Here is a 25,320-nt window from a genome sequence, read left to right on the forward strand (position 1 = left end):
TCCTTCACTTATTAATGGAACACAAGGAAACTGGGACTTGGTTGGGAAATCTGTAGGTATATTTTTATCACTACCTGACTTTGAAATGATTTCCCAAAATCTGCAACTATAAATAAAATTCATTTCAAGGATCATTTGGAAAAGCCCTCTCTGGCATTTCTGAAACACCTTACCACCCAATTACTCCTTATGTAATGTAATTTTTTTCCCCAATGGTTCCATACATATACCCATAAATGTATGTGTATGTATACCTATATATCTTTTCCCCAAAACTGAAATGCAAGTTAAAAAGGGAAACTTTCTCCCTTGTTTAAAACTGCACTATGCAGCCCATGGTGTCAATTTCCTTTCAGAAAGTAAACCAAGGTTACTCATATACCCAGGCACCCTGACCAAAATTATTCCATTGTGTAATATGCATACTGCTTGTCTCCCGAAGTAGATGATTATGGAGAGCAGCAGGGGAGGAGGGGAAGAACCACATTCACAACTAGTTCCAGAGAGTTGCATAAAAGCTGCAGAACCAGCATCCTTCCTCATCCACGGTGTCATTTCAAAAGCCAAGTGAGGAGGCTGGGAAAGCTGTGCACTACAGTTGTTCTGAAATCCACACTGTTTTTCATTCTGAACTCCAGAGGTTACACCCAGGATCACAATAACCTCTCTTGCTGACAGAAAATTAACTGGTAAGTGGGTTCATTCTTGTACTTTCCTGTTTGTTTTCTCCATAAGTTAACACATTTGCAGTTGACTTGATAATGATTTTTGGAGACAATTTATATACCTAACAAGATTAGAATGAGTAACAGCTAGCAGAAAAGGGATCATGATTCTTAAAAAGAAAGAAACAACAAAAAAAAAGAGAGAGAGAAAAGAATTCTCTATTTGCAGGCTCACTCCAAATTCATATTCTTGGTCTTATGTCAAAAGTGTTAAGAGATCATACAAGGTTTGCTGCAGCTGGACATTAACTCTGAAATTTCAGAAAAGAAAAAATAGAGCAAGGAGAAGAAAAAAAATTAGGCACTTCAAGTCATTTTCTGAACCTTTACATAAGTAAGAACAGTCTATAAGTTTAGATTTAGAATACTTGAAATCCCAGAAATAGTCAAATAACTTTTGCAAAGCTCATTGTTGTGATGTTCAGTACGATTATTCATCTTCGATAGCCAAGAATCTAAGTCCAGTTAGCAGGTGGTTATTGTAGGAAGAGGTTTTACAAAAAGGCTTCACTATATTTCTTTTGGTGCACCAGAATTTATTAGATCTCACAATTAAAAGCGTGCTGAAATAATCATGCATGTAAATGACATGAGTAGTTCAAGTCTGGGCTCTTTCTAATGAAGGGCTAAAGGCTAATTATAAGATCATGGTTTATGGGGCTAGTTGAAGCGGTGGCCCTACTATGTTCAAGGCATTTGCAATTAGTTTCCTCTTACTGGCTAAAAATCAAGGTTTCACCTGTAGTTTCTCTCTTCAGTATCTAATGTACTCTTAAGATCCACTTTTTCAATGGGTAATCCACAGGCTTGTTACAAAATTTCTTTCAGGATATTTTTACCAGCAGACTCATTTGTTTTTATTTCTCCCAAAATCTGGTGAAACTGCCACTTCCCTCTCTTAGCTCTCAGCAGTAATTCCTTTCTGAATACTTCACAGAGTGTGTGCTTTTTAAGTCATTAAATGGCTTAAAAATTTCTCAGAATTAGATGAAAGCCTGCAAGTCTATTTAGTTTCTAAGAAAGCTTCAAGCATTTTTCTTACCTGCTTTTCTTTACCAAATAAAGCTATCCTGTCACTCTCCCAAGGCTTTACAATAAAGTATCTCAACATCCTCCCTTCAAAATCTGTCTTTCTAACTGTCTCTTTTAGTGATAAAGTTCCAGCCCTCAGGTGCTTCTGATGAAGAAAAACATAATGTGAACTTGCTCTATTAATCAGTGTGGACTTAATGTTCATTGAACCACTCAGAGGTTAAACCTTTAAGCTAGTATAGACTTTTCAGTCCTAATTCACTTCTACTTTTTTTCTGGTTAACCTTTTATTTTTTTTTGTTTTGTTTTATTTTTTGTTTTTACTTTTTGAGGCATTTGGGGTTAAGTGACTTGCCCAGGGTCACACAGCTAGTACATGTCAAGTGTTTGGTCTGAGGCCGGACTTGAACTCAGGTCCTCCTGACTTCAGGGCCGGTGCTCTAGCCACTGTACCATCTAGCTGCCCCTGGATAACCTTCTTAACCTTTATTTAGTCATGGACCTCTTTGGCAATATAGTATAGTCTAGGGACCCTTTACCTCAGAATCATATTTTTAAATGCTTAAGAGATGAATAAAATGTATATATAAAATATATAGGATTATAAAGGAAAGAAATAATATTGAAATACACTTATTAAAGTATATATGTATTTATGTGTACATATATACCATATATACGTATACATATATATTACATATACACACTTATACAGGCCTTTTTAGAATAGTATGAGATATGGATATGGATATATATATATATACACACATATATTTTATATGTGTATATATACTCATATATGCATGTGTGTATATATACATATATTTTATATGTGCATATATATGCTTTTATATATATATATATATATATATATATGTATATATATATATATATGTGTGTGTGTGTATATATATGCATATCTCATACTACTCCAATAAGGCCCGCTCCTATTCTTTTCTATTAGACATATGGTGTGATCCAGCTTCAGCTGAAGCCCTTGATTATAGCTCCTTCAGTGCCTCAGAAGAAGAGTGGGCTCTGCAATGATCTTTTAGTTTAAAATCCCAAGACTTAAAAAAAATTAGCTCTCAAAAATAAAAACAATAACATGTAATTGGGGTGAAAATATATTAAATTAGGGGGAAAGACCCTAAAAATATCCTTAGCCATGAACCCAACAAAAGTCCCTAATGGGGGGGGGGAACCTTTCCAACTATTTTTCCTTAAGGAATGGCCAATATTGACCCCTGAGGTCCCTTACATCTCCAAAGCTATGACCCTATACTATCTTTATGGGCCACTTGGAGAGATGGGACTGGATGCCAATACAGTATATTAGCTTTAAAACTGGTTGATTGTTTGGATCCAAAGTGAGTTAACAAATGAATTGATGTCAACCTGGACTGAAGTCTCTGGCATATTGCCACAATACTCTGCCCTTTACTCTATATTATTCAACAAATTTATTCAATAGATGGCATATTTATCAAATTTGTAGGTAAAATGAAACTGGAGACACTAGCTAACACATTGCATATCAGAAGAGACATTCAAAAGAATATTGACAGGCTAGGCTGAAGCTAATAAGATGAAATTTTTTCTTACATCTAGGTTTAAAAAAAAACTACATGTACAAGATGGGAAAGTCATGGCTAGAAAGAAATTCAAATGGTTTTGAAGTTGAAATGGCCTTTGTGGTCACTTACACCAACTTTAAAAAAAAGCGTGGCTTATTTTGTTCCTCCTAGAATCTTGGCAATAAGGCCTTCTATTCCCAGCAGAAGATTATTTGTAGCAGGTGCCAAACTCCCTAGGAAATAGAGCAGAATTCACTAGGGTCTCTCTCTTGTAGACTTCACTCTAACTTAGATTGGGCATTCCTTGGGTAACCAGACTCATACCTAAACCTGGTGTTTCGTGTCCCAACTACTTAGGCACAACTCCAGCTCAGTTGAGAGAATTGTTAGTGCAAAACTGTATACATAAACGAGGGGTAGAGTTGATGAAAGAGGTTTGGGGAAAAGGAGAAAGCATTTATCTTTGAGAAAGGAAACATGGTGCCAGACTCTTTTTAGAACCAACTGTAGACATATGAAGAGAGAAAGAAAGATTTTGGAAGCTGCAGACATGTAAGGGAAGCCACTTCCTCAATACATCCTTGATTTCCAGCTACCCCTCTAGAGACTTCGGGAAATTTCCTCCTGGGTGAGATCATGACCTTTTTCTTGGTTTGAGTTGTGTTATCTCACTCTCTGTATTTTTTTTTGATTCTCTAATCTGTAACTGTTCTGATTTCCATTACCTATTTGTTTGAATAAATAGGTTTACTTGCAGTCCATTATTTGTGGCAATTTTCTATGTAACCAGTATTTGGGTAGGAAGGAGTTAAACCTACAGGTGTAAGTTTGGGATAACCTTTTCCCCAAGATTCTTAAACACACTGTGTGATGGGATAACCTTTTCCCCAAGATTCTTAAACACACTGTGTGACCCTAGGGAAGTCACTTAACCCCGATTGCCTAAAAAAAAAGAAAGAAAAAAAAAGATTCTTAAACGCATCCAGGAAGCAGCTTTTGTTTTGAATCAGTCATTCCTCTAGACTAGCAATATTTAGATGGCCAAATAGATATAATTCAAATCCCATGTGAATATATAGATTTTACATGGCCACACAGTGCATATACCTTTCAGTTATAGCTCCCAGTTTTAATCTCTGATGACAAGACTATACCTAGCCATCTTCCATACATGAGCAGGAGATGGAGCACTGTGTTACAGGCAGAGCAAAAAAAGGCCAGTTTGGCTGAAAGGCAGAACGTTGAGGGGAAGTAACGTGAAATCTGTCTTTATTCTTAACAAACTGCCAAGGTTCTCGAGTTTCTCAGTTTGTCAATTTCAAAATTCCTTCCACTGTCCCATGCAGATCAATGGGTAGGGGAAAAGGCAGAGAAACAAAGCCAAGCCCAGGGAGCAAGGACATTATCTTCCCCCAGCCTAGTTTTCCTGCCTTTAATATATATGTATATGTGCACATATAGAACATACATACATATATGTATATATGTACACATAGACCATGTGTACATACGTGTGTGTGTGTGTGTGTGTGTACAAAAAACCAGTAAAGCCTTACAAAGCTTTAAGTCTCCAGCACGAATAGGTAGAATTGTTTCCCAATGCACCTCCAATGCTCTTTACTCTCCCTCACCAATTTTAGCCAGTCACTGGCTTGTTTGTTTTACATCAATAATCAATAAATTGTATTGATATTACATATGTAAGTTATATATAATCAATAAGTTACATCAATAATTACATTTATATCAATAATCAATAAATATTGATATAATATATATAATATGTAAGTTATATATACAATCAATAAATTACATCACTAATTACATTTATATCAATGATCAATAAATTATATTGATATAGTATGTGTATAATTTTCAAGTTATATATATAAAATCAATAAATTGCATCAGTAATTACATCTGTTCCCTTCTCTCAGCTCACGCAACTGCCAACACCCTAATGGGACCCAAATCTCCTTTCTCCAGGACTATCACAAATGTCTCTAATTGGTCTCCCAACCCACAGTCTCTCTCCTCTCCAATCCATCCTCTGCACAGAGGCTGGTAAATTGCTGTTCTTAAAGCACAAGTCTGGTCAAGTCACTCCCCTACTCATGAAGCTTCAGTGGTTCTTAGGATAAAATATAAATTCTTTTGTTTGCCATTTAAAAGTTCATCTTGGTCTTTTTCCAACCTATCTGTCTAGACAGATTTCACGTTACTTCCCCTCAACATTCTACCTTCCAGCTAAACTGGCCTTTTTTTGCTCTGCTGGGAACACAATGCTCCATCTTCTGCCCACATGTGTTTGCCTCCTGCCCTCGCCCCTTGAGTGGGAGGATCACTTTCCTCACCTCTGACTCTTGGAATCCCTAGCTCCCTTCAAGGCATAGCTTAGTTCTCCCCTACACAAAGCCTTTCCTGACCGTCTCTCTTTTTTAGTGCTGCCCACCTCCTCAAATTTACTTTGTAATTATTTCTCTGTGTAGATGTCCTGCCCCATTCCCACCCGTCCAATATATGGTAAGCTCCTCGAAGGCAGTTAGGATGGGGCATTTGTGTAAAGCATTTTAAAGTTTACAAAGTACTTCACGTATATTATGATTTGATAATAAATGCTTACTGAAAAATTTCTAGCATTGATAATATCTAACATTTATGTAAAGCATTTTAAGGTTTACAAAGCACTTCACGTATATTATCATTTGATAATAAATGCTTACTGAAAAATTTCCAGCATTGATAATATCTAACATTTATGTAAAGCATTTTAAGGTTTACAAAGCACTTCACGTATATTATCATTTGATAATAAATGCTTACTGAAAAATTTCTAGCATTGATAATACCTAACATTTATGTAAAGCATTTTAAGGCTCACAAAGCACTTTACACATATTATTTCACTGGATACATCTTGTGTCATCATTTGCCATTGCAATCTGACATCATTCTTATTGCTAAAATAGAGCTCCAATACATCACAGCGCAGAGGAGAAAGCATTGAACTAGTAGTTAGGTGACCCGAGTTCTGGTGTGCATTTTGCTACTTGATTAAGCTGCCTCCCACCTCCGACATACTAGCTGTCACTAAACTTCTCAAGGCTTTGGGCCAGTGGTATTGAACTCAGAAATTGTTGTTGTTATTGTTGGGTCATTTCAGTTGTGTCCACCTCTTGGTGACCCTATGTGGGGTTTTCTTGGCAAAGAAACGGGAGTGGTTTGCCATTTCCTTCTCCAGCTCATTTTACAGATGAGGAAACTGAGGCAAACAGAGTTAGGTGATTTGCCCAGGGTCATATAGCTAGTATGTGAGGTCGGATTTGAACTCAGGCCTTTCTGACTCCAGGCCTGGCACTCTATTCACTGTGCCACCTAGGTGCCCTCAGATTGAAATGGGGGCAGCTAAACAGTACATAAAGATCCCTAAACCATATATAAGGATCCCTGAGACTACATATTGAATTAGAAAATCACATATTAGACATTGTCTATGTTCTGTTGTATTTTTATTTATTTAATTAACTATTTGCAATTACATTTTAATCTGATTCAGCCTGAACTTGGGAATGTTGTGGGCCACAATGTAGTGTCTGATACCTCTGCTTTAAGCAGCTCTCTGATGCAATAAAATACAGAGAAGGTGCCGACCTTCATCAGTGGAGGGAGTTTCCTCCCCTGGGAGTTCCTACACCAGGAGTGGGAGAGCAGGTTTGAAGGATAAGAACTACCCAGAGGCCGGACTTGTTTATCAATGGGTGCAGCTTTATTGTCGAAAAAGCAAAGGGAACCAAGCATTGTCAGGAAGCTTCTTGGTTGTTGAGAGGGCCCAGGATTCGGGTTTGTATGGACCCAGGAACCTGAGGCAAGTTCTAAGAAGTCCCTCCCTGGGGGAGGAATGAGAAGTGGTTTTCCTTTCATGGGGCTTTCAGGTAAGTGAGGAGGTGGGTAGCTTTTTCCAAGGAAGTGTGTTTTAATTTTTTTTTTGGTGAGGCAATTGAGGTTAAGTGACTTGCCCAGGATCACAAAGCTAGTAAGTGTCAAGTGTCTGAGGCTGGATTTGAACTCAGGTCCTCCTGACTCCAAGGCCAGAGCTCTATCCACTGCACCACCTAGCTACCCCTAAGGAGGAGTGCTTTTGCTCTGTTGTCACTCGGATTACACTCGGTCACATTTGGGGGTCACTGCGCATGTGAGAGGGAGCTCTCACGTGCTCAAGGAAGGTCCCTTAAACCACAAGGCTAATGCTAATTGGATGAGCCTGGGACCGTGCTCCGGGTGTGGGGAGAGGATATATTGCTGTGGGGGAAGATAAGGTTCACTTCAGTACCGATGGAATCACAGGTCTGGTTCCTATCTCTGTAAAAGAAAGGAACTGGACTAGATAATCTTTATGGTCCCTTTCAGCTCAAAAATTCTACATTTGTGTTGGTCTGTAGGAAAATTTTGTGAAAATAGCAAAGTTACCAGGGAGAGACAAAAAGGCTGAAGGCCACAGCCAGACATGAAGGCTCTTTGCAAAGGCCAGAAATAAGGGAGTATCTGGACTGATAAGAAAGAGGGCATGTCTGCCAAAGCGTCACTGTATAAAGGACTCTAAGTGTGACTAGTTCTAAGCAATTTTTTTAAAGCATAGTATTGAGCTTGCAATGACCAAGTGTGAAAAAGGGAACACTGTTATATTGTCAATTAAAACTCCTCGTATATATTTATAACATTGTCCTGCCCTCATTCAGTTTCACATTAATCTTGTCATTCTTGTCATGATTCCTATGCTTTTTAGATACTGGTCTTTTACTTTTGCAAAGAAATCCGATGTAAGGAATACAAGTGGTTTTACTTTCTAAATTTATAATTTTGAAATGAACATGTAATTTGATTTCCCCAAGAGAGGGAGTTAAAAAGGTACTCAATATACAGCAGATGTACGGGACGGGTTTTTATTTCTTCACACAAAAGGAATTATAAACAAAGAACACTCCCAAGACAAAAACCAAGTTAAAACAGGCTTCATTAACTTATGACTATTATTGCAATTCCCTGGGAAGATACTTAAGCCTCACCAGCACACAAAGCCATTTGTGAATACTGATTAGGCATTTCATATCTGCTCTACATTGTCTAAACCAAGAATCAGCAAACTATGACCAGAGGACCCAATCAGGTATATGGCTTGTTTTTGTATGGCCTGATAGCTAAGAATAGTTTTTCTATTTTTAAATACAATAAAACTTTATTTAAATTTAAAAAAAAACTCCTTAACTCTTGCCAGCTGTACAAAAACAGGCAACAATTTGAATTTGTCAATGCCTGGACTAAATAACTCTGGGTATATGTTTGATGGTAAAAAAAAAAAACTAAACAAAAAACAAAACAACAAAAACAAAAACAAAAAAACACAAACAGTCAGGCTTAGGCCAATCCCGATGTACGTGGTCATGTTTTCTGATAAGGAATCTTTTTCTGCTAACCTGTTGTATCTACTTGACTCTGGACTTCCAGGACTATCAAATTCATAGAGTTACCTCCAAGTCTTGTTAAAAAAAAAAAGAAAAAAGAAAAAAAAGAGGCAGCCAGGAGCCCTGGAGCAAGCTCAGTAAGTGCTGTGGGAGCAGTGGTGGGATGGGGGAGCAAAAGCACAGCCTATGTGCCTGCCTCCCCTCATGGGAAGACTAGAAACAAATCACTTTACTTGCTGCATGGGTGAGCAGAAGCAGTAGAAATTGAGATGGAAGGATTCTCTCCTTTCAAAAGGTCCACTGAGTCATCAGATCCACTGGATCAGCAGCCAATGATTGCATCTTGATTCCAAAGTACCTACGCCCTTCAGCACTCAGCTAGCACGGGGAAGCAGCCAGAAAGAAGTCCATCATCTCTGGTGTGCCCAAATGCTGAGTGACTTCATCCTCAGAGTCCCCAGAAGTTTTCAAGGGAGACCTTGGTAGATAATCTAGGAGGGCCCCTATAGGCCAGTTCAACTCAGTAAAACGGTACTTTAAGATCAATTTGGCAGCTGCTTAGGTCCAGGCGGAAGTTTCTGCCACAGCCCACAAAGACTGCCACCCAGATCACCATCTTGCTTCTCTCTTTCCCTGAAGGGTCTCTAAGGTATCTACCTGATTCTGCAGCCCTCTGCTTTGAATGCTGATGGGGTCCTCTGCCTTGTCCTTTGGGCAATTTTCTCCATTGACAGCAATCTATACTGTTATATTTTTTACAAACGCTGCTGGCTGGGGAATCATAGAATCTCAAAATTGGAAAAGACTTCAGAGGCCATGAATTCAATCCGTGATTCACATGAAAACCTTCAACAACACTCCCCAATCATTTGCCCTAACAGCTGTAATTGTTAGGAAGTTTTTTTCCAAAACAGTATCATTAAATCTGCTTCTTGCCATTTCCACCCATCTTTTCTAGTTTTTTCCCTGGAGCTGGGCAGAACATGTTTAATCTGTTTTCCACGTGACAAAATACTTGAAGACACCTGTCATGTACCTTTCAAGCCTTCTCTCCTCCAGATTGAATATCCTTAGTTCCTTCAACCAACTGATTGACAAGTGACATAGGTTCAAGTACCCTTCACCATCCTGATTGCCTTCTTTTAGAAACAGCTTATCCTCCCGAAATGGGATGTCCAGAAGACAAATATAATATCACAGACGTTATTCTGACTAGGACAGAACACAGTGGGCCAATGATCTCTTCTTCTCCAGACACTCTTTTAATGCAACCTAAAATCACATGAAAACCAAAATGAAGGGCTAGATAAAGACTAGTGGCTAGCATTGGAGTGGAAAAGTCTTGCTATGTATGGTAGGAGCAATGTTGTCTGCCTCTGCCACCTTCAGCTTTTCCTAAGACCATGCCCCATGCAGAATAAGCTAGTTTCTCCATAGTGTTGTTGTTCAGTCATTTCAATAACGTCCAACTCCTCATGACCCCCTTTGGGGTTTTCTTGGCAAAGAAACTGGAGAGTTTCTCCTTAAACTATATTAAAATTATCCTCAGATTGAGTCAAGGGAAGAAGGCTCATCAATTTACCTGGCTTCTTGGTCACCCAAAAGAATAAAAGAAACCTATCCAGATGAAGTAAGGGCCTGAGACACTTGGCAGATATCCCTAAGTCACACAAATTACCACACCCTTCCCTACTGACCAGATTCTTTTCCATATGAAGGCCAGAAGGGCCTCATTTACCCAAGCTAAGTGCTATGTTATTATTGTACATCTCTTCTATGCTATGGCTAAGTAAAATTTTTTGCTAACCTGTGGTTGTACAGGGGTATTCATCTTCTTGGGAGAAACATATCCATCAGCAGGGGTATGATGGCCAGAGACAGGAGGACAGACTGAAAGTAAAGAGATTTATTAACATCTTAAGGGATCTGCTCTTGCTGTTTACAAATTCAGATTTCTGAATTTGGTTTTTACAACTTTCTAGGCAAGCTTGAAGTGCACAGCCAATCAGTCCATTCAGAAGCAACTTGGAACAGAAAACTAAAGCATTTCATAGAGTGATGCGTGACAAAAAAGGGGACCCAGACAAGGAAGAAAAGGGGAGTATTTGAAATGCAAATAGCAAGATTTATAATCAGAATAAGAAAACATTCCCTGCTCAAGGGCAGCAGATGAGGGAGAAAGACCAAATACTTTTACAATTGTGAAAGCAGTCCCTTTATCCAAGGACAGCAAGTAATAGTTAAAACAGAGGATAAAAGAAACCATCTACTTTACTAGTGGATAGTGACTGAGGCCTTTCTAATATTAGGCCACTAGATAGATGGGCGAATTTCTACATCGTTAGTACATTAAGATATCACAAAATAATTGTAGTCCCTATTTTCCCCCAAGAAGTTTTTCATTTTTTTTTTACACTATCAGACCTAAGCTACCTGGAGACTAGCCTGACTCAGGCCCTTCCTAAAATACCTGGGTTTAAATTCTGCTTCTGGTATATACTATGTGACCATGAGCAAATAGTTTAACTTCTCAGTACCCTAGCAATGCTGTTTTTTTTTAATTAAAAAAAGTATTTTCAATTAGCAGAAAATCTATTTTCACTCCCTCCCATCTCTCCTAACCCCATTGGGGGAAAAAAAGGAAAACAAAAAAGGAAGCCCTTGTAATCAATAATCATAGCCAACCAAAATTCCTGCATTGGCTTTGTTCAGAACTGCATGTCTCCCTCTGTACCATGAGTCCACAGACTCCTTGCTAGGAGACAGGTTTGTCTTTATAATATTGTTACTATATAAATTGTTCTCTTTGTTCTGCTCACTTTACTCTGTATCCATTCATGCAGGTCTTTCCAAGTTTCTCTGAAATTATCCTTGTCACCATTTCTTATAGCACAATAGTATTCCAGTAAATTTTTATAGTATAATTTGTTCAGCCATTTTCAAATTGATGGCCTTCCCCCTAGTTTCCTTTTTTTTTTTTTGCCACCACAAAAAGAGCTGCTATAAGTGTTTGTTCATATGGGTCCTTTTCCTCTTTCTTTGATCCCTTTGGAGTAGAGGACTATTGATGGTATCCTAGAAAGACTCTTTAGGGAAAAAAAATAAGTTACTGATGGGTTACAGATCTGTATCAGCAGAGGGAATTCCTACATAGATACTGTACTAACAAAAATCATCAGCTAGGCTACCCCCAAAAATCATATTACCTCTTTTGGTCACCCCATTTGCTCATATCAAGATTGTAGCCCTCTTAAGAGATAATATTTATAAAGCATTTGCCATAGTGTCTGACGTATAGTGAGTACTTAGTAAATACTTGCTTGCTTTGCTTCTATTCCCTTAAGAAATACAGATCTTTTTTAGGCAATCCTTGTCCAGCCATGCTTCCCAGTCTTATTCTTACAAAATAGACTGAAAAAAAAAACAACATTAACAACACAAGTGTGGGACTTTACTTTTGCATTTCTTAAATGTTATCGTATTAGATCTGGCCTATTATTCTAACCTTTTGTGATATCTTTGTATCCTGACTGTCATATAGTGTGTCTACTATTTCTCTTGGTTTGTGTCATTTGCAAATTGAATTAACATGACATCTTATATAAAATGACATAGGGCCAACCACAGATGCCTGGATACTTCCTTCCATACTGATATCAAGCTATTAATTTTTAAATAATATTTTATTTTTTCCCAATAACATGTAAAAATAGTTTTTAACATTCATTTTTAAAAATTTTGAGTTTCAAATTCTCTCCCTTCCTCTGTCTCCTCCTCCCTCCCTAAGACAGTAATTTGATATAGTTTATACATGTGCAGTCATGCAAAGCATACTTCCATATTAGTCATGTTGTGAAGGAAGACACACCCCTCCCCAAAAAATAAAGAAAAGGAAAAATGGTATGCATTGATCTGTATTCAGACTCTATTAGTTCTTTCTCTGGATATGGATCCATTTTTCCATCATGAGTCCTTTGGAATTGTCTGATATCAAGCTATTAATGACTACCTTTGGGGTTTGGCTATCCAACTAGGTCCAAATCACCATAGCTGGACAATTATCTATCCCACCTCTCTCCACTGTGTCCAGCCACACTGTTTGTATGACACTGCCATGATCTATTCCAAATGAAGTCATTCCTGGCTCTTCATGATCACTACTTGCTCCTTTGACCATTCAGTAATCATCCTTTAAAAATACATTCTAGAATTTTGCCAGTAATCGAGGCCAAGCTCACTGACCTATAGTTTACAGACTCTACTGTTTTCATTTTTTATTTTTGAAAACCAGGTCATTTGCTCTTTCCAGTACTGTGGCTCCTCTCCCATTCTCTTCAGTCTGGCTAAGATCACCTACTTAGCAATTACTTCAGTACATTGAGAACTCTGAAATGTAGTTTCCTCTGCAACTGATGACTTGGGTACATCAAGAGTAGGCTATGTCTCAACTATTACTCTCTGTTATCTATTTCTGATCTTTCCTGTTTAAAAAGTAATTCTCAGTGGAGGGAAAAAAAGGAAAATAAACATTGAATAGTTCTACCTTTTCACCATTATCTTTTATCATTTTTACCTTCATTTCCTCACACACACCTTTTCAGGTTCCTTTTATGAATTTTCTTCCCTCTATTAAAATGTAATCTCTTTGAAGGCGGGGACTACTTTTTTCAGTTTGTACTTATATTCCCAGCATATAGCGCAATGCCTTGCACATAGCAAACACTTAATAAATGTTTATTGAGTGTTAACTATTATCATTATTCTCTTTTCCTATGAGGTCCTATTCCCTCTTCTTCCCAAAAATAACTAAAGGAATGTTAGTTTTGCTGATCTTAAAATTCATTTCCCACCCCAGTTCATTCTGAATTTTAGTGCCCCTAATGTTATTCTTATAGAAATTTCCCTCTCTTTTTTATTCCTCTTTTATCTCTTTTTTTTGGGTGAGGCAATTGGGATTAAGTGACTTGCCCAGGATCATACAGCTAGTAAGTGTTATGTGTCTGAGGCCAGATCTGAACTCAGGCCCTCCTGATTCCAGGGCTGCTATTCCTCTTTTAAAAATTGAAATTGATCTCCATGTTTCTTTAGATAGTTTCCTCATTTCTTCTAAATTGCAATGATTTATTTTTGTGTTCTTAGAATTTCACCCTTGAGAGCTTCTGCTCATTCTTATGCTTAGACCATAGGGTGCTGCAGGAAAAGGAGCATGATAATGCACTACAAATGGTGCATTGCATTGGTCCAGCCATTCTGGAGAAGCAATTTGGAACTATGCCCAAAAATCTACTAAACTGTGTATATCCTTTAACCTATAAATACCACTATTAGGCCTATACCCCCCAAAAGATCAAAGAATGGGAAAAAGGACCCATATATGCAAAAAAATATTTTAGCAGTTCTTTTGTGGTAGCAAAGAAGTGGAAACTAAGGGGATGCTCAGTTAGGGAACAGATGAACAAATTATTGCACAAGAACGTAATGGAATATACCATTGTACAGTGAGAAATGTGGAAAGAGATGATTTCAGGGAATCCTGAAGTTAACTCAAAGAGAAAAAAGCAGAACCAAGAAAATTACACAGTAACAACACTGTAAAGACAAGCAATTTTGAAATGCTTAAGAACTCTGATCATTGTGATTGCCAACCACAGTTGCAGGGGACCATTGTTGGAGTATGCTACCTGTCTCCTGATGGAGAGATGATGGATTCAGGGTGCAAACTGAGGCATATACTTTTTAAATATGGCCAATGTGGGAGTTGTTTTGCTTGGCTATGCATAGTTGTTAAAAAATTTGCTTTTCTTTCCTTCCCCTCCCCCCCATTGGAGTGGGGGAAGGAGAGAAATTAGATTTTTTTTTGTTTTTTGTTAATTGAAAAAAGTTAATTTAATAAAGAAAGAATTTTAGGCCGGGGGTTCCTACCTAACTTTTCTCTAAATTTGAGGGCCTTAATTCTTTAGACTATAATTATAATGCTTCAGGATATCAGGCCTCACCTTTATGCCAGCATGGTTCCTGCCCATCTTCTGCCCGAGAGAGGTAGAACAGAAAACACAGGAAAACATTAAAAGCAAAGAGATTAGTTAGGAGATATTTCAACAGTCTATGCACAAGATGATGAGGGGCTTAACTAGAGGAACAGCAATAGATAGGAATGGAGAGAGGAAGTTAACGGACATGAGTGATATTAGGAAAAAATAATTGATATAATGATGATTTATTGAATATGGGAAACTGAGAAATGGGAAAACAAAGCATGGATAGATCTCAATGCATTTGAATTGAATAGTAGCATTGAGACAAGTAGGAAAATATGGAGATCTAATTGGATTTCTGAGAGAAAAATAATGAGTTTAGTGTTTGAATTGGAATGATCAAATAACTGCATTTCCTCCTGAGGAAAGTGGTTTGTATTTCTTTGCATTGCATTTTGAAAGACATGGTGGATTGTAGAATAATACCTCAGGGTTTGGTTTGGTTTGGTTTGGTTTTTACCAAATTGTCCTCTTCAGTTTGGTTTTTCTACCAAAAGTTCAATGAAAACAAAATCATCTGACTATATTTCAGGAGAAATCTCTGATTCAAAGTTAATGTATGACTTTTAAGCAAGGTAGTCCAGTCAGCTGACATACTTCCAAACTTGAAAGAGATAGAAAGTGAAGGTCCAATCCCTACTGGAAAGTGAACTTATTCCATTTGATAAAATGTGTATCATCCTGTCATTTTCCATTTGGAAAACTTCCTAAGAATTAGGATGGACTGCTATGGGGTGGTAGCTTCTCCTCATGGGACTTCTTCAAATGATGGCTTTATGATGACCATTTGTCATAACTTCTTTGGACCTCAATTTCCTTATCTGTAAGGTAAGGACATTAGATGTTATAATTTCTCAGATGCCTTCTAACACTAGCAAACTATGATTCTTTGAATTGTCTTTGTCTCAATGAAAAATATTTTGGTAACAAATTTTGTTGTTTAGTCATTTCGTAATCCATTTGAGGTTTTCTTGGCAAAGAAAGTTTGCCCTTCTCCAGCTCATTTTACAGATGAGAAACTGGCACAAACAGGGTTAAGTGACTTGCCTAGGGTCCCACAACTTGTATGAGTCTGAGCTTGAATTTGAACTTAGGAAGATGAGTTCTTGACTTTAGCCTGGCTCTATGAACTATGGCTCCACCTAGCCGCCCCTTGTAATAAATTAGGTCATTGAAAATGAAACCATGTTTGTGTAGCTCCATCAGTGTTGATTTATAATATGTTTTGCTCTTAAGAAGAAACATGATGATGGTGTAGCAAACTTTCACCCTTCTAGAATGGTTAAAATTAAAGAGTTCTGGTTAACTGAATATTCTGGTTGCCTAAGAGTAATCATAGACAACTTTCACAGATTACCAATGTCAGAGAACAAAAATGCAAGGAAAAATGCGATGTTACAATAATACAATGAAAAAACCACTGGACTTGTAGTCAGGGGATCTGGAGTACAATCCTAGCTCTGTCACTTAATCTTTCTGGGTCCTGCTTTCCTTATCTTTAAAATAAACTTGGGAAATATGGAAAATTCATAACCAAAAAAAATTGCTTCATGGACTAAATCATATAAGCAAGTGTCATTAACCTTTTTTGCGTGATGGACTCCTTTGGCAGCTCAATGGTTAGACAGCTAGGCCTAGAGATGGGAAGACCTGAATTCAAATCCAACCTAGTTGTGTGGCCCTGGGCAAGTTTCTTAACCTCTGTCTGTCTCAGTTTCCTTTTATGTAAAATGAAGATAATAATAGCACCTGCCTCCCAGGGTTGTTGTGAGGATAAAATGAGCTCATATTTGTAAAGTACTTTGCAAACTTACAAGTGCTCCATAAATGCTGTTTGTTATGATTGCTGCTGTTGCTATTGATAGCCTGACAAAGTCTATCAGCCCTTTCTCAGAATATTTTTAAATGTAAAAAAGTAAGATAAGTCACATTACAAATTAAATAAAATATTGTTATCAGCATATTTTTAAAAAATAAATTAACAGACCCCAGATCAAAGCATACTATTTGCTCTTTTTTTCTTCTGTTTTGTTTTGTTTTCTCTTTCTTGTGGTTTCTCCTGTTGGTTCTAGTTCTTCCTTACAACATCACTAATGTGAAGATATGTTTAATAGGAATGTATATGCATAGCCTATATCAGATTACGCACTGTCTTAGGGAAGGAGGTTGAGGGAGGGAGAGAAAAATTTAAAACTCAAAGGCTTATGGAAGTGACTGTTGATAAATCAAAATAAATTAATAATAATTAAAAAAATAAATTCACAGACCCCAGGTTAAGAACCCTGCTCTAGACAAATCCTACATGATTTATCTACTTAATTCACCAGAGATCTTTTAGTTCTTTTTGTATTTCATGAAAACTAGTGTAACATGTAGCCATCTGTTATCTCTCACTTTCATATATGACTGCCCCTTCTTCCTTTCTTAGGCTATGCATGTCCTTACTATTTTTATGGTATCTTTTTTGTAACTGTCATCACAGTTAATATGAAGCAGCCTAACTGCCCCATGGTTAACTGACAACTATGATGCTTTTGAGGTCATGGGGTGCCCCATGCTTTGTACCTGTATAGCATCTCCAAGAAAAAATTTATATTAATGGTGGTGTTTTGAGGCAATCAGCAGATTAGGATCATTGAAAACTGTGCAGCTTAGCTGAAGACCCAGCAAAGGAGGCAGAGATAGGAAGGTCAGGTAGGTAGGAAGAGAACCAGGAGAGAGAAGTGCTGGGAAAACCTACAGAGAAGAAAATATCAGGGAGAACAGTTATTCTACAGTAAGGTCAAGAAGGATGTACCCTGCTAGCTTGCTCCTTATTCAATTCCAGGCTCAACACATTTTCTGTCTATAGATCTTGTCCAAAAAATACATATTGATAGACTAACCAGCTCAGTGGGTTACCCATCCAACTGCATGTCATATTCTGCACAATATGTCACTCAGTCAATAAGCATTTATTAACCCCTTACTATGTTCCAGGACCTGTGCTAAGCACATCAGATAGAAAGATAAAAACATGCTCCCTGCCTCAAGGAGCTCCCATTCTGATGGGGGCAACAACATGCAAAAAGCACATGTGTACATACTCCATGTCAACTCATTGTATAATACCATGTGGATACGAAATGCTTTCACATTCAGTACCTCATTTAGTCCCTGTATCAACCTTGTGAAGTTGGAAAGGTTCAGTATTTTATAGATAAGGAAATTAAAGCTGAGAGGTTAAATCATTTATGCAAAGCCACACAGCTAGTAAGTAATGTAGTGGGGACTCCAATTTTGGTCTACTGATTCCAGGGACCGTTTTAGCACATCCCACTGTTTCCTATGCAAAGTCTCAGTCTCTGGATTTGATTGTCATTCTCCACTCTCGCGTGACTTGCATTGAGAGCTGGAAGGAACCAGAGATAACTGCTCTTCACAAACAGCTACTCACTTCTGCCTTGCTTTACCTACCTGACCCTAAAAATATCAGCCTCACTCTTTAATCCCAGATCTTCTTTAACATGACTAGCTGTAAGGTTAGGAAACAGATAACAAGTTATGCAATGTGAAAGCCCCTGCATTTGATGATAAGAAAAGCTCCACTGTGTTCCTGCCATTTTACATAGTGCTTTTCAGAGTTTTCTTTGATATAAAATGTCTGTAACTGCCAAACCACCTGGAAGGGTTTCAGTATCTATAACAAAACTTCTATAACTGCCAACCTGTCTGAAATGGTTTCAATAAGCTTATAATTATAGACAAATTCTTAATTATATACAATTGTATAGAAATTCTTAACATGTAAATGACGGTCCATAGTACCTTTGGGCTCACATGGATTGGGCTTACCCTTCAGGGTTTCAGAATAACTATATAATGACTTATTTTGCTCCCAATCAGACTTTGCCCTGGGAACATCGGAATTTGGTTCATACCACCTCCTGGGTCAGGAATATTAGAATCTGAGCTCTTGTTTTTCTCTTAAAGGGCCCTTGACCTCCCCAGGAAGTACTAGGCTAAAAAAAAATAGATCTTAGGTTTTATTTAAGCCACTATCTATAGAGGGCTTGTATCTGAGCCCATAAACAGTCAAGAACAGCACCCCTTTTCTCTCTAGTAGATGTTTCTCTACCTTCCCTAAGGACTTATATACATATCCAAACTTATTAAACTACCTGAGGGGAAAGAATTCCCAAACTCCCAAGGGGAAAGAATTTATGGTTACTCTCTAAGCTTCAGTTTCCTCCATAAAAAGGAGGGTAGTCAAAATGGATAAGATTTTCTTTTCACATATCTTCATTCCCCACTTAAAACCAAATCTGGTTCTCCCAAGGTACAACAAGGCCAATGCAGAGTACAATATTAAATCAAAAGATTCTTTAGAACTGAAGGGACCCTTTGAGATGACCTAACCCAGGCCCTTCATTTTGCTGATAAAGACGCTGAGATCCAGAGTAGTTAAAGAGGCTCCACTAAACTGTGCTCTTCTTAGGAGCAGGACTTGTCTTTTGCTTTTGTGTTCCCAGCACAGTGTGGGGCACATAGTGGGCACTTAATAATACTTATTGACTGTCTGACTTACCAGGTGCTGCTCTAGACTTACTCTTAGCTATTCTCAATTTTATATTAGCTCCCCAAAATATTGACGATAATCCATTTTTTTAAAATGGGCCTATTTATTTCTGTGCCAAATGGACCAACTCTTTAAGTGGCTGACTGGCCAGTTTCTTAAAAGATCATGATTTCTGCCTTAGACAGTCTTCAGCAGGTCAGAAAACAATTCTTCTACCAAATTAAAGAGGAAAAAAAAACCTCTGAATTTTTCTGAAAAAAATGTTTTCTCTTATTGGAGCTGACAGCTGGTCTGTTCTCTCTCGCAGAAGGTCATGACAGTAAGAAACCAGGTTCTATAACACCAACAGTCATCAGGAGAAAGGAATTAATCTACAGAAATCATTTGATGTAAGATAAATAAACTTTCCTTAATAGAAGATAATCAGAGCATCATTATATCCTACTTTGTAAAGGAATGAACATAGCTTCAAGTTAGCAGTAGGAAAAAAATGATCCTAATACACTTAGAGTGGTATCAATCAGTTGACATTTCTTTTAGTAATAAACACAGATCCAAAATGTTATCTAAACTAACCACAAATAATGTTGTAAAATCAGCTCTTGAGTTACAGCTGTTGACCATTAAATAAGCTGGATGCCCAAAGGAGTTGCTACTTTTCAACATAGACATCTGTCAATGATTCTCCCCCTTCCTGCAAGGCTTCCTTAATAATAGATCCAATACGGAACAGTATTAGCCAAGTAAAATCTGTTGGGGGTTTTTTTTGTCTGTGCTTCAAGACTTGCCCTTGGTTGGACAGCTCTGGATGAAATAAGAAAAAAATAGTGGGGGAAGGATGGGATGATGGTGCAAGACGAAGGAGAAAAATGTAGGAAAAGAAAATAAGAGCGAGCAAATGAGAAGATGGTGGGTGAACTGGTAAAACTGAGGAGGAGAGAAAAGAAAGAGGGTGACATAAGTGGAGGTAATTGTTAATGGCTATGCAAAAACACATAACCTGGTAGGAAACTCTCTCTTTTCATCATGGGGCTCTAGCATCCAGCTCACAAAGACCAAATTCAGGCCTGGGAGTGGCTGACTCCAAAGAGAAGGGTCAGGCATAGTCTTACATTCTCTGATTTATTATGCCCCCCACCCCAGAGCAGAATGGGGAAGGGGAGGGCTGCAGGAAACCTATTTTTAAAATGGAGCTAATTAAGAATGACTCATGTCTAGACTATATCCACAATGGATAAACAGGGTCCTCTCTAGAAAGGTCCTCAGTGTACAAAATAATTCAGGTATAGGGCAGTTATTTCCTCCATCCCAAAGGAAATGTTCAAAATGCAAAAGGGTCATACATTCATTGAAAAAAAAATCCTTAAAATATGATGCGGCAACCCGTCACACCATTAAACTCTGCCCAAGAGGTTGACACTTAAAATACTAAAGCGTGAAACACTTGGTGAGGCTGCTAAACAGGTGTTTCAGTCTCTCTTCAGATCTGTATTGTCCTTGCAACTCATTCAAGGTCCAGATTTTCTGGGTCGGGCTTTCTTAGTACTTTAATTTGTAGTAATATCCTGGTGGGATCATCTTCAAGAACTTGTTGCAGACATTGGCTCCTTCTGAGGAACCAGAGCCTAGACTCAGGAGCTCCCTTCTTCTTGAAGTCATGATGTTGTCACCAATATTAGGAATAGCCATCTCAAGATTACAGTTTGGTCACCTGTGCTCAGAGAAAGAAACTCAAAGCAGAACAATTCTTGAGACCCAGTCTCAGGCTCATCTAAATAAATGCATGGATTTATTACCATGTGCAAAAAGCTGCTATTGCTGCCATGGGAGCAGGATTGGAAAATCAGGCTAATTACCCAGGTATACAATAGGAACTAGAAAGAATTTCAAACCGTAACTCAGGTAAGAGTTTAGACTGAGAAAACTAGGGGAGAGCAGGAGAAAAAGAGAACCAAAAAGAGCTTAAGATCCAGAAGGCTCTCCCTCCTTTGCTCTGTGGGAAGCAGCTATAGAGAGCAACAGTAACAACTCAGGAAATGAAGGCGCCATATTGTAGCTGATAAGCAGCAGAGAGCAACTCTAAGAGCAGCCTGATTACATCATGGGAGAATGGGTCTAGAACACTAGAGGTGTCGGCTGCCCCGGCCATGCATGCTCCCTGGCCATAGTGTGTGTCCATACGTGTTAAATTGCGGTCTTCTTGACTTCCAGTCTAGTTCTCTCTTCTACTCTTCTTCACTATCTTGCTCTTCTTAAAAAGTATTTGCCATAATTTATATTGTTGTTTTAAGAAATGTTTTAATGGAGAACGCCTAAAGGACTAGACACAGGTTACTCTGTTCCACCTTAGCAGCTACCTAGATTACAGATATAGTGCCAAGGAAGAATTAATCAGCTCTTCTAATACTACTGTTGCAAACTCACATCAAGCATCATTTTTGAATCTGTTTTTCAGATATGATAGTAATTAGATAGACAGTAACTGGTGATGTATTGTTGTAGCCGGCATTTTATTTAGAATTTTTGCATCAATATTCATTAGTGAAATTGATCTACAATTTTCTTTTTCTATTTTTGCTCTTCTGGTTTAGGTATCAGCACCGTATTTGTTTCATAAAAGGAATTTGGTAGGACTCATTCTTTGCCTATCATTCCAAACAATTTGTTTAATATTGGAATTAGTTGATTTTAAATGTTCAGTAGGATTTATTCATAAATCCTTCTGATCATGATGCTTTTTTCTTAAAAAGCTCATTTATGGCCTGTTCAATCTATTTTTCTGAAATAGGTTTATTTAGATATTATATGTCCTCTTCTATTAATCTGAATAGTTTATGTTTTTATAAGAATTCTTCCATTTCACTTAAATTGTTAAATTTATTGGCATATAATTGGGCAAAATAACTCCTAATAATTGTTTTAATTTCATCTTCATTAGTGGTGTATTCACCCTTTTCATTTTTAATACTAGTGATTTGGTTTTCCTCTCTTTTTAAAAATCATATTAACCAATGATTTATCTATTTTATTGGGTTTTTTCATAAAAACAACTCCTAGTTTTATTTTTTAATTCATGGTTTTCATTTTGTCCTTAAGTATTTTCAAAATCATGGGATGCTAATAAAACAATGATTATTATGTAGGGAACCATGAAATATTTTAATGTTTTAAAAAAGCCTCCTATTCAAAAAGGTTTGTGGTTTAGTGGCTAGATTGCTGGACTACAAGTCAGGAAAACACAAGTTCAAATAACACTTCTAACATTTGTTGGCTGTATGACTTTACCTCTTAGAATCCCAGTTTTATCATTTGTAAAATGAAGATAATGCCCACATAGCCTACCCCTTTAGGTGACTAGTTGTAAGGCTCCAGAGAGAATATATGTAAAGTGCTCTACAAACATTAAAGTGCTATATGTAAATGCCTAATGTTGTTATTATGAATCATCGATCTCATGAATATAATTCAAAAACACTTAGAAGATGTGCAATGTCATTACTAGCAATAATAACCACTCCTACTTGTTGGAATAAATGAATGCATTTTATCAAATATATCACCTAATGAAATGAGATAGCATAGGAAAAGTGCATTGTAAAACTTAAAAGCACTGTATAAGTGCTAGCTATCATTATTTTAGCCTACTAGGTTGGGAACTCCACTAAATTACCACTCCAAGGCCTCATTGTAGAATTGGCACTGCATTTTGAAAGGTGATGCCAGCAGATCACAAGTTCTATCAGGTCTTAAACTGGAAAGGCTTTGAGCATAGGCCTAGCAACAAACTCTATATCTGACATACTGATACATCTGACTAACCAGTATGACAAGAAGGAAGACTGTATGCCAAGTTGTAGAAGGCTTACAATCTGTGTTAGTGGAGAAAGTACCCATACTGGTGATGTCACTGAAAATAAGTAACAAATTTAGGAGCCAACTCAGTTTTTACACTTTCAAACTTTGTATTTAAATTTATCTCCTTAGCAGATCCCAAGAGCTAATTTATTGAAAGTCTCTACTTTTGTTTCCCTCTTCTTTGTAGAAGTACATATAAGGGATCCTGTAGGATATGGCTAATTTTTACCCTACTAATCCACAAGCCTGGTAATATCCACTCACACACACATACACACAGAAATGTTCAACTTCTTCAAATATTTAAGACCCAGCAGTAAAAATAAGATCTCACTAATCCTTGGATAGATGGTACTAGGATAATGTCAAATGGAATCATTTTGTAATTCTTAGTAAGATTTTTATTCTACAAAATGTACTATCTTTATTCTAAGAAGTTTCAGCAGCTTTAAAAATATTAAGTCATTCATTATAACAGCCAAAAGAGAGGCAAGTCTATTTCTAGCTTATTTCAAATTAGTATGCCTAATTAGCATCCTTTACATGATACTCCATCACCTGGACTCCACACTTTTTCACTAGCTGTCCCCCATGCCTGGATTACTCTCCCTCCTCCCCTCCTCTTCCTGACTTCCCTGACTTCCCTGATGTCTCAGTTTAAATCCCACCTTTTAAAAGCAGCCTCTCCTGCCTCTCCATCCCCTACTGCTAATGCCCTCCATCTTTACCTCTCCCATTTACCTCATATGTATAGTGTATGTACATAGTTATTTGCATATAGTCTCACCAATTAGAATGTGAGCTCCTTTAAATCAACAAGCATTTATTAAGTGTCTACTATTTGCAAGGTGCTGTGCTAAGAACTAGAGATACAAAAAAAGGTAAAAACCATTCTTACCCTCAAGGAGCTTATAATCTAATAAGGGAGACTGTGTGTGAACAAGATATATACATGATAAATTGGAGAGAATATCACAAGAAAGATACTAGAATTAAAGAAGACAAGAATTGTGGTTTTTTGCTTTTCTTTTTATCCCCACTGCTTAGCTCAGTGTCTGGCCCATAGCAAACACTCAATAAATGCTTATTGACTCTTACTAATCATAGGAACATAAGATCAAAAAGCTAGGAAAAATCTTAGAGATTATCAAAGTTCAACACCTTCATTTTCTTTAAATAATATTATTTAAGTATTAATATTAACCACTATTATATATAATAAATTATAAATAATTATAATTATAATGAATATATAGTTAGTGATATGCTAATTAATAAGAAACTATTTTTCTTTAAATAACATAAATATTTATATAATAACATATTATAAATAAATGCTTTATTTATACTCGTAAAAATAAAAAGATCACTGCCACTTCCCCCCATCATTGAACCCTCTTTTATAACAAATATAGGTAAACAAAACAATTGAACACATGGTCACATCTGAAAACTTATGCCTATTACTTCATCTATAGAAGCTTCTCTCTGATGTAGGAAGGTTTACTGTCCATCTGAAGTTAAGATTGATTAGTGTTCTGATATGTCTTAATGCTATTTTCCTTTACATTACTGTGGTCATTGTGTTAATTGTTCTCTTGGTTCTTACTTTATTCTACATCAATTCATATGTCTTCCTAATTTTTTCTAAATTCTTCATATTTGTCATTTTTGAGTATAATAATATTCCATTATATTGATATACCACAATTGGTTCTACCATTTCCCCAATTGATGGCAACCTATTTTCCCTCAAGTTTTTTGTTACCACACATACACAAATGCTTTTATAGCTCATATAAACATATATATTTATATATGTATGTATAAACTTTTGTCTTTGACCTCCATAGGGTCTAGGCCCAATAGTGATATTGCTGAGTCAAAGGGTATGTACCATAGAGTGTCTCTATGTGTCTGTTTCAAACATTTTAGTGTATTTACCAGAATGGTTGAATTCTTTAATAGCTCCACCAATAGTCTATTAATGTGCCGATCTTCCCATAGCCCCCAACATTTATCATTTTCACCTTTGTCAATCTTATGAGTATGGGATGAAACCTCAAAGTTTATTTTGTA

The 25,320-nt window shown here is 37.1% G+C and overlaps 1 protein-coding gene across 2 annotated transcripts in view; it reads left to right on the top strand.

Moving 5' to 3' along the window:
• Positions 1-447: 447 nt before the first annotated feature.
• Positions 448-25,320, top strand: part of CMKLR2 (chemerin chemokine-like receptor 2) — a 57,626-nt gene continuing 32,753 nt past the window's right edge. Inside the window, exon 1 of one of the 2 annotated variants that reach the window (XM_020972856.2) lies at positions 448-689. The gene's annotated coding sequence lies outside the window, so the exon portion shown is untranslated. The remainder of the gene's footprint in view (positions 690-25,320) is intronic. The other variant, XM_020972855.2, reaches the window with a different exon arrangement.

This window comes from Phascolarctos cinereus, unplaced genomic scaffold (assembly GCF_003287225.1).
Source record: "Phascolarctos cinereus isolate Bilbo 61053 unplaced genomic scaffold, phaCin_HiC Scaffold_7;HRSCAF=346, whole genome shotgun sequence".
In the NCBI taxonomy this organism is placed as follows: Eukaryota; Metazoa; Chordata; class Mammalia; order Diprotodontia; family Phascolarctidae; genus Phascolarctos; species Phascolarctos cinereus.